This window comes from Dufourea novaeangliae, unplaced genomic scaffold, assembly GCF_001272555.1.
Source record: "Dufourea novaeangliae isolate 0120121106 unplaced genomic scaffold, ASM127255v1 scaffold228, whole genome shotgun sequence".
NCBI lineage: Eukaryota > Metazoa > Arthropoda > Insecta > Hymenoptera > Halictidae > Dufourea > Dufourea novaeangliae.
In genome coordinates this window covers 884532-895760 of record NW_015374150.1, presented here as the reverse complement: position 1 = coordinate 895760, position 11229 = coordinate 884532, and positions in this window count along the sequence as shown.

Here is an 11229-nt window from a genome sequence, read left to right as displayed (position 1 = left end):
CTGTCAATTTCACGAGTCGGATACTGGTAACGTAACAGGGGAAAAGATATTGCTTCCATTTGATTCGATAAGTAGAATAGGTCTGTCTTTAGTCAGACAGCCGGAGGCTACTTTGAATGATTAAACTCGTTGAATTTGTCCATCTTCTTTTTTGGTATCCTTGTGTATATTACGGGCTGAATAATGTTATTGATTCTCACGCTTTCCGTCCGTTTGAGCTCGGTTAAGCGTCAGTGGAAAGTTGCGATAATACTCTCCTCCTCTGTTGCTGAAGCGAGTTCGAGTCGCGCTGGCCGCCTCGCATCGGGAACATTTAACGTCGGAGAGGCGCGGTTTGGGGGTGGGGGATTCAGGTTTAGCCAGCTGTGGCGTTCCACGTGTATAAGCCTGAGGTTTGGCACTCGAAGCCCACACTGGCAAGTCTGTGAACCTGACCATCCGTGTGCGTTCTCGTTCGGTCTCATTGTCAGCGCCGGAAGTTCCGTCGCTGTTGCACCCCCAAGGCTGCGGTGGTCTGGCTACTGGGCCGAAAGAATGCGGATACAGGTCTGTTTCTGCCCGAGGTCACTGATTAGCGATTTCGAAACTACAACGTCAAGCTCAAACGTGGACTCGTTTGCGATATGAAATGTAAGAAATATTCGTCAATTCGTATAGTGTATTATTAGTTCGATAGATAAACTTTCTTGACGATCTTTTCATATAACTTAATTGTAAGGTAGGATGTAATTGTAATTTGAAATTACAGTTACGTCAAGCAGTACAACCTAATTAGTGTTTTCGTGGAAAGCCAGGGGGAAGGCTTGTTAGTCGTAACACGTGTCGGCAGACGGTGAACACGACCGCGCTTACGTTCGTTTCGTCTTCAGAAGTTTCTCTTCCGTTTGCTGTTCGCAGTTGCTACGCTCTTTTGCCGGCGACAACGGGCTTAGCGAGTGTCTCCCGTCGAGTCTCGAAACGAACACGCTTTCTCCAATCGGGAACCCGCTGAAACTGTACGCCAGACACAATACGGTTAGAAACACCGACCGAATGTTCCGGGAAGTTTCTATAGAATTCGAACACGGAATTCTTAGCAGTCTCGTTAGACGGTTTCGGTGATTTTTTACCGTTGATTCCACGAAGTTGCACGATACTGCCTCGAAATTTTCATGCTGAAAATCATGGAACCGCAGAGAACGAGCCGTGTATCGTAGATAATGGCGAACGACGCGGATGAGAGATCGTGTTCGAGGGATATGTGAGTTTGCAGAGTGGATCCTGACGCAGGAAGCATTAGATACAAGGCTGTAGGTGGATAGATTCGGGTGTAACCAGCTGCGATCTCTCACGTGTATAAGCCTGCCGGATAGACAAGCCTGAGATTTAATGCGGCGAACCTGCCTGAGACGCGTAAATTTACCGACACACGTATGTTTCAACGAAGAGCTGTTTCAATTCTGAAATTATTGACTACAATAGTCAATAAAATATAGAATCGTTAATTAGATCGTTCTAGATCAAACATAGGTAGACAATAAACTTATTAACAATAGAATGGAATTGCAGTTCAACTCCTATCCAAGGAAATACTAACATTAATTAGAATCTACACGACATCGCTCTTCGGTACATCCAATAGAACACAATAGGATGATCGATGCTCCGTTACAGCGGTTCTCCCTTGTACAGCTCAGACGTCAAGCGATTGCAAATCGAATTTTTCCACCGTTCCGTAACTCAGACACCCCCCGATCCGGTAATTCGTAAGCCGTACTCGATGATACATAGAGGGGATGGTAAGCTCTTAATCGCGTTATCCGTATTTCCATATAATGCCTAGAAGCCTGTTATCTAGCTGTCGTTACCCACACGACTACCCCTTTTAATCGGCGCTGTTACACGCGCGCGGGAGGGAGAGAAATTTAATAATCGAAAGCGTTGTAACGGATGAACCTTTCTGTTAGCTCGATCGACGACATTTCGCGGAAACGATCGATCCATCGATCGATCGAACGTTTGCCAGCGAGTCGTTATTAACCCTCATCGCAATTCCCATTTACAGGACCGATCGGCATAATGAGCTGCCCCGGAAATATTACGCCGGGAACGAGGTGTATTTTACAGTTGAAATACCTTCCAAGGCACTATATTAGCTTGACGCATATGAAACGTCCCTTTGTGCCAGTCGTAATTTCATATCGTGCTAATGATAATAGTGGCAATGCGTCTTTATGCGTCAATGAAAATGTTCAGCTACCAATAACCCCGTTTCGATGAAACTTCATATCGGTTTCAGTATCGCCGTTGTTTTCAAGGTATTGATATATCGAATTTATAGATATTCAGAGCAGTATTGAAGTAATTACGTTCACAGTAACTACAACGGAATCGAAAAAATTCAATGAAACATGAACGACGAGTTGGAATAAATTAACGATTTCGGTTCCAATTATCTGCTTTTCGGTGGATAGCTACATGGGGGGGGGAGAAGAAAAAGAAGAGTAGCGAACCGGAGGCGAAACAATTTACAAAGGGTGAGGGGGAAAGCAGCCGCTGTTTCCTGCCGTTAAACGATTTCCGATTACACACACCTACACACACACGTGCGTTCGCCAACACGCAGAAATATGGCCGGTTATAGGCCGCGTATAACGGATGCGCGCAATTACGATTCAAATTTTACGACTTGCTTAACTTAAATTACGCGACCCCAATTAAGCGAGATCGAGCGCGGCTGCCAAGTTACTTCCTTCGCCTGCCCCCACCACGCCCGGTTTCGGGCAGCCCGTCCTGGCAGCTTTGTATCAAAATGTGGTCGTTTATGGCCTCGTTCCGCTCCCAGACGCGACTGCGTCGCGCGAGAAACCTGAATCCGCCTGTTAAGATACCCCGAAAGTTCCCCGGTTATTTAGCAAATAATGACTGTATTCGCGAACGCGATAGACATTACGAGCACTTAACCGAGACATAAACCTAACTCAAACCTAACGGTAGGCCAAATCCGGGACGTAACTTCGGGGGGCAAATCCGTGCCTTGGCTCCTGTCTCAGACGCAATTATCGCAAATTTTGGTTCCGACCTGGAATTAATGTGTTTCGATTCCGATGCGGATCAAATTCGATGGTAATCGGGCCAGACTCGAGCGAAATTCCAACACAGTTTATACCGAGAATGATTTTAATTCCGAAGAAATCTTAAGCCTTTGTGGCAATACGACGATCCAGGAAAAATTTCATTTTCACTCGATACTGCTGCCCGAATTTTTATTTTTATTCAAAGAAGTTTTTTACATTTGACGACTGTATAATGTAGTAGAGACTTTGGTAAGTATTCCAGAATTTTTTCAGATTTTTTGAGAGCCTAAAACATTAAAACAATTAAGCTTGGATATGAAAAAATATGTTTGCTTACGGAGGATAGTTTGAAATTGAAGCAAATGGCTGACTATTGCAGCAAACATTGATGTCTTTTTTCTCAGATAGTTATCCACTGAGTTCTGAAACAAACACCGTTGACCCAGTCATATTGCCAATTCCTATACACTCTCTAGATACCCCGAATCAAAGAGGCAACGTATAGACACCATGATTGGTTCAATGAAAAATTCAAGGAAAATCGCCGCAGCGAACTGAAAACTGATTAATCTTGACTCTGCCCTCAGCCTTGATCGTTCCTCCCGTCAGACCTGATCCAGTACACGGTATTGCGCCTGTACATTGTGTACGAGCGTGTTAGTACGCGGCGAGACTGGATACTCGTCGAGTCCAGGACGTGTAACTGCGTGTATCACAGTGTCGGTCCTCGCTCGAGGAGGGCAAATAGGAGGACGTAAGGGGATTCAGTCGGAAGATACCGGTTGGTCCGAGGCACCATCGATTTGGGCCGGCATCCAATCAAGGATAAAGACACTGTAGAGACGGCGTCCCGCATGATTGCAAGTGTTTGTCTGGCTTGCATGCGGCTTGTGTCGCGTCTGGCCGGAGCTCGATGCAAATGGGAGGGCAGTAGCCTCTACACAGGGCGTTCATAGTACCATCCTTATTGGCTGGACGGATTTCTTTCGGTACCCTGACGCATTAATTTAACAAACAACGAAAGTAACAGTGACCAGATTTTTACGTTTAACATATTCACTGCCACAGTGGAAAAGGCCTTACGTAGCCAGAATGGTCGGAAATATACATGCCTTTAATTAATAGAAGCTGTTGGTCTCATTTTAAATTTATATTGAAATATTAATTTTACGTAAAATTTTTTTAACGGTGTTTAAATAATCCCGCTCCTTCGTAATGTACGTGTTACCTATATGTGGGTGATGTGGCAGATAAAGTGTCAATGGTATCGCTTCTGCGTGTCTGACCATAAACGATCATATTCCACTGATTCAATGCGGAATAGTTATATTCTCCAGGGACAACTAGAAACAATACGTATCGTACAGGCCTGACAAGACATAGACGTCCTAATTACGCGAAGAACACACACGTGGGAGCAGAAAAATGTAGAACGTGAACAGCTTGATATAACGAGACCCCGATAACGAGCAAATATTAATTAAAGTAGCCCCTGGCGTTTACTCAATGTGACTTTTCCCTTTTCATCGTGACTACATGAACACACAGTGGAACTGAAACATACATAGAAAGTACCTATCTAATTGGTCGTGTGAATCAGAAATAGGAAAAATTTCTAACAAATGTTACGTAGAACAAAGGAGGTACGATCGGACACTCTACCCTTTTTGCGCGTGAATTGACTACGAGGCGGAGTAATTTGACGAGAAAGACGTGAGAATTGATTCATCGAAAACTGATAATGATCGATAATAAGAGTTCCGTGGTGTAATTAAAAAGTGTTCGCGCGATTATCATCGGGACTCATCAGAAATCGGAAGCTTTTGTTTCGAGTCGAATCGGGCGGGAACATACGGGAGCATGTATAAGTGTCACTTGTTTGGCAATTTGAGGGGAAATTGTTCGGACGCGGTAATATAGGCCTATTTTTCAGCGAACCGAATGGAATGGAGTGGAAGAGCGAAACAGGCATTGCCTGTCCGTCCGTCCGTTCGTTCGTTCGACTTCAGAAGTGGATTCCATGGAATTACGGTGGCGTTCGGGCTTCAATCAGCACCGCAAATTCCAGCCAGCGTAGCCGAGCAAGGGAAATTGCGTTACCCTCGCGCGCTCACGGCGCCGTCATGACCGCGTTAATCGAGTTAAAAGTAATTAACGGACCCGCTAAGTAGACGACACACACTATTCCACGCCGACTTTTCGCCGCGTAGTTTTCGCGTGACCGTGGCACCTGGAATTTCACGGGAAATTTTTCCACGACGAACCGTCGCGTGTTCGAACGCGAAACCTTAATGGATTTTCCACGAAATAATATCGTAAAAGGCGGTGGATCCCTCGTAAGCACACCGGGATTGGCGACGGTCTATGGGAATGTGTGTGTGTGTGTACAGCCGGTGGTTTTACGACGTACCAAGTTCTGCAACAGTTCACCTGCTTGTCACACGCAAAACAGACGCACACTGACTCGGGCTGTTTCACCTGGGGTATCGTAAATACGTGATAACAGTGATGGGAGATGTGTTCCTTCTTTTTACGGTGGTCGGGCAACTTTCTTGACTTCTGACGTCGCTCTTTAAAAGGCAGGATGGACTGTCGAATACTTGTTCAGGGATCACGACGAACTCTTCTGGAACTTTACTAGAAGTCCAGAAGCTTCGATGGATATTCGAACCTTTTCAGTAAATCCTCGATGAGTTTGCTCCTCGGCACTGAACATGAAATATTTCTTTAACCAATGGTCATATGCCGCTGAAACTTGGCTTCAGAATTCCAAGTTTTATCAGCGTACTAAACCTCATTAAAAAGTCAGCGTTAGTCCTGTAGACCTCTCCTTCTCAGTTCAGAGGAACCTTCGGACAATAACCGAGGATTTACTGTATTTTCTGGTTCTGTGGGAACTTTCAGGTGATTTCACACGTGTTTCCGAGAATCTCGCTCAGAGGACGAGTGAATCAGTTCCGAACCGTAAGAGCACCGGGTGCCCCGATGTTTGCATTCAATGTTTCAGTAGTACAGCTCGAAATATATCAGCCGGGACCCCCAGAACACATTGAACAAGGGGGTGGGGGACGAGAACTGTACCGGGAAAGTGCGGAACCCTGGGATATTCATTAACCACGTGTGTCGCGAGAGTTCACGGACGACGGTTCGGTCTCGACAACCACTGAAATATTTCGCCCGTCATATGGATTCGAGACAAAAGCGGGGGTCGAGGGCGGTACACGTTTCGTGCACGGAATCGGGAATAAGACGGCGCGGCCTGGCGCGCAACGGCAATTCAGTTCGGCGTTGCAAATAAATAGAGGCAACTAGACGACGACACAGGCACAGAGGGGTCGGTTGGCTTGGATAAAAAGCGCCCGCCGCAATCAAAACAGCCCCCTGGCGTAGCGCGCACGCGCGCGACACGAAATAAAATCAGCAAACCGGCCAACGAATGCAAATCACCTGTCCGGAAAGTTGTGTAAATTGATTACTGAATTATTTATCGGGTCCCCCTTCCAATCACACTTCCGGGCTGTTCTGTCGCTTTCGAAGAAAGGTTCGTCAGAGTTGCGGAACAGAACTTGTTTCACCCCTCCCGTTGGCGAATGGTCCTGCGGATAAATGATTTAGGAAACTTGTTTCTCTGTTCCCCACTCATTTGTAGATTCTCTCGGTTCAGCTTCGAGCGACACGATACACGGATCTGAATATTTATGTAGTGATTTATTCGATGTTCGATGTGTTATTACATTGTCTTCAAATTAAGGCTTAATAACATCACATTAAATTCCATAATATTTATCTCTCTTTACCCAGTATTTTGCCATAGTTTCATTGAAATAGTTGAAGCATAGTCTACAATCTTCCGGCCGAATCGAACGCGTCGTAAAATCTTTCATCCCAGCATAAACTGGTCCTTCCATTCTTTCTTTTTTTTTTGAAGAGCGGAAGCCCTCACCGGCACGTCAGGTAACAGTTGTAGTTCCAGCAGGAGTTCAATTCCATCGAAAAGTTTCTGCGCGGGAGAACGCGCGGCCTGTTACATTTTTATACTCGATTACCCGATAACTGCTCGTCGAGTATCGTGCTCTCTACAAAATGCACACCTGCGGGAGAACACAACCCGATGCTCCCCCTACCGTCGAGGTAACGTCATTGACGATAAGTCAATTAACCGACTTTCAACAAAGCGAAACCGCCGGAGTTCTTTCCAGCCGGGGAAGGGAAAATTCGTAACGGAGTGAGTAAACGGTTCGAGGGGGTGGTTATCGATTTGTGGGTCGAACTCATTGTTGATTTTGCGTTTCATCGAGGAGTGTTCCGTGCTTGTGGTTGGTTAAGCGTCGCGAAGCTTTCGATGAGGATCGAGCGGTACTTTATGTTTTTCGGCGAACGAGAGTTATAGTTTTCTAATGGACGTTCTCGTCGACAATGTTCGAGCGTTCACTCGATATCATACAGCATACTCTGTCCCTGAATATTGATTATTCGAGTGTTAATGGACCAGCGATGAAGTAAACGTGGGAAAGGGTGATTACAAACGCCAGAGAGTCTGGTTCGAGTAATTTGTTCCCCGAACGTTTTTCAACAAATTCGTCGAGTTGTTTGCTCGAAGGACGAGCGTTCGAAACTATTCCAAATCTTCGTGGCTCGGCTGTAATTCACTTTGAAACTCGGTGCAATTTCGGTGAATCACCAGCGGTGTTCTCGCGTCTTTTTCCGGTTCGGTCCTCGAGCTAAAAGACTTTCCAGGTGTTTCGCGTACGTGTCGCGGAACGGGAACGGCGGGGGGAGAGAAAGAGTGAAATTTCGGGTCCAGAAAGAAGGACATTCGCGGAGAAAGGGTGCGCAACCAGTCTCCCTCTTTTCTCGAGCTCCAGCCACCTTCGAGCGGCTTTATGGGGACCTTAACCTCTTCAAGGTCTTAACTAAAAGCCTCACGTACGGGGGAGGTGGCCGACGCGGTAGGAAAATTGCCGTGCATGTCTCCTGTTGGTTCCTAGGAGAATGCCGTGGGAAGGCCGTAAAGTGAACGTCTTCCTCCTGCCGGCCTTAAAAACTTTCCAGGTCGTTCCGATTATTTGATCAACAGACCCGTGAGAAGTTACTTTATTTCGCTGGAGGCGCGGTAGAAAACGAACCGAGACTCATTACAGTATTAATGAACACAGACCGGCAACCGGATGCATTATGAAACCCAGCAATATGGTTTCGTTGGAATTGATTTTGGAGGTTCTGTTGGCTCTTGGACGACACAATGTCTATTATTCCGAACACAATTAATTCGAACCGACGCGTACTAGCAGAGTCGAGTACGCTCTTGTATATTGACGAAGTTTTCGGTTTATACAGGATGCGTTCCAACAACCGTTAACAGTCGGACGTAACACAAAGTTGAACACTGTCGTTTCAGGTTCAGTTAAACCTTAATTTATAGTAAATAGACTTCCGGATTTTTTGCATTTATAGCCTATAGGGGCCTCTGAAATCCAGTGAAAGACAGAACTTACGTCAGATGTAACGACTGTATTATGTTATTCTGAACCCAATAAGATACTTAAGAGAAGAATTACATTTCTATATTTGCCCTTCTTTTTATGAATTATTTTAGAAAATGTAATTTCACATAAAAATCCGAAGTCTAATAATAAGCACGCCGAGCTGAAGCCGAACAATTCGAAAGAATTGTTAATTCAGCCTGTGGTTCATGAAGGTTCACGATGCGATTAATATTGTATGAGAATGTTCGAAGATCGAATCCCCTTCGGACGGTTCGTTACATTGGGTTATCATTAACTTTCTTTCTCCTCCTCCTATTCCTCCGGCAAAGAGTTTCTTCGATCCGTTTCCAAGGGTCGTATTCATATGCATGACCGGTGGCTGATCAATTTCTCGATACGAGTTCGATTGCCTCGCCAACCCTCGCCTCTATGAATATTGAGCCTCGCGCGCCGCTTCCAAACTGTATCCTTCGACTCCGTCGGCAGAACTTCCCTAATTGCGCCTCTATGAATTCCGATATCTGATTAACGTGCCTCGCCCGTAATACGCGTCGACGAAACGGTGAAACGCTCGTTAACGAAATATTGTTCGAGAAGCGATGCGTTCGCGGTACCGTCGCTAAAAGTGTTCGGCGCGTGTCGGTCCCCGTCGACGTCGTAGGGAATTGAAATTATCGATTTTAGGGAATTCAAAGAACGGGCCTTGTGAGTAATCGAATCGTTCAGCGTCGATCGTTCTCGGCGCTACCGCTCGTTTTCGTGAAAATTTTGCAATTTAAACAGCAACGTCGACAATCTCGAAAACGAAAGAGATAGCTCTATTGATTTCACCGGGGAGGGATATTCGTCCCGAAATCGTTGTTCTATTTTCATTTAATTTCGATATACGCACCAGCCTCTACCGTCGATTATTTAATCGTAAACAAAAGGAAGGGTCAGTCCGGCCGAACGAATCGGCCGAATTTCATACGAGGATTGTATAGTTTCCGCCGATGGATATTCAAAATATTTCAACACGGTATGCAATTTAATTACGGAAGATTGGAAATTGTTCGAGACGTCATGTAATTACAGTTCGGGCGCGGAAAATATGAGGTCGAGCCGTTCGAAATAGCAGAGGTGAAATCGCTCGGGGGAACGAAGAATGTTCGCGAATTCATGAAAATCCGCCGAGTCGATCTTTTTGGCTGTTTCGAGGACTAAATCTCTCCAGGCCTGTGTATATGTGTATTATACATGCAGTACATATATTATGCGTTCCAAGGAACCGACAAAACGTCAAGTCCCGTGTTCCGCGATTCAACGGAGAACCGCTTCGATCGCGAAAATAAGCCAGGCAGCATGTAATTCCGGATTAGCGGGGCTGCACGTATTCGGAACTCCGTGCGCCAGATGACTCGATTATAAACTTCCAAGTGTCCCGCGGATTATCAGCGTAATGCGAGCCGGTCCGACTAGTAGTACGTTTATGGAAAGCCCCGGCCCCTGTCCCGCAATTCTCGCCTCTATCAGCTGCGATTACCTTGGAAGACTGCAAATTGCTGCGTGCGCGCTCGTCGAAGCCGTCGACTCGGGCCGAGATCCCGGAGCTAAACGCGACCAGCGACAACAACGATCGATAGAGGGTCGGATTTTGTTGAAAAGCAACCAACTACCTGGAGCTACACCCAGGCGTAACCGTCTGCGTTCTGACGCGGAACTTGCATACGATTTACCTACACGTTGATACTTTACCGAGAATTAGCATCTCGAGCGAGTCCAGAAGATAAAGCTCGGATTCCGCCGGTAGCTCAGGTTTAAAGGATAAAACCGCTGTTCGGGTCAGACAAGGAGAATAAGACAGTTTACCGGTTAGCCAAGTGGAATAGGAATGTCTTTGATCGGACAATCGAGTCGTAATGGTTTTCGGAGTATGAGTGGATTCTGTTTAATCTTGGATGTGTCGTCTTCACCAGTGGAATGCTGTCTGTTTTTATTCACCCAAGCGTACTTGAGGCGTTAGACGCTGGACAAGTGGAATAGATCCTTGTTTAGTCAGACAAATCGAACCAGGTGTGTGTTTTCCTTCTACTAGTAGAATATTACCGGTTTCAGGTTAGCTCGGTACATTTACATTTTTATACTCGTGGCTATACTTCAAGTATATACAGTAACGGCTTCATGCGAGTTGGATTGGAAGTTCTTCGTGAGAGTTTTTACTTCATCGCCACTGCTAAGGGAGAGGGGGCAGTGCAACCTGTCGAACGTATAATTTATTGCCCCCCCCCCCTGCGCTTTCGCTGTCGAGGCTCAGGCTTCGAGCAAACAATGAATTTGTGAGATGTTCAAATAATTTTGCCTCGATTTTCAAACTCTTATGGAGTCTTTACTGTACTGCTCTTAAGGAATAAGTAACCGACGTCTGTAATTAGTCAGATGAAAGAGGAAAACTATGACGATTCATAGTCGAACAAGATCAGTACGACTGTAAAATACGTAAAAGTATATAGTTGGCATGAATTCACAGAATTCCCGTCTAAAGTTCGGATATCCCGTGAAATTTTCATCGAGCTCGATGTTTACGCAACTCCTATACGCGTATACAATATCCGTAGTCGAACAACGATTAAATTGTTCGCCTGAAAGCGGACGGGGCTGGTTCAATTTAATGCATCGAAGCCTACGAAACGTTATTCACCGTCGCCGGC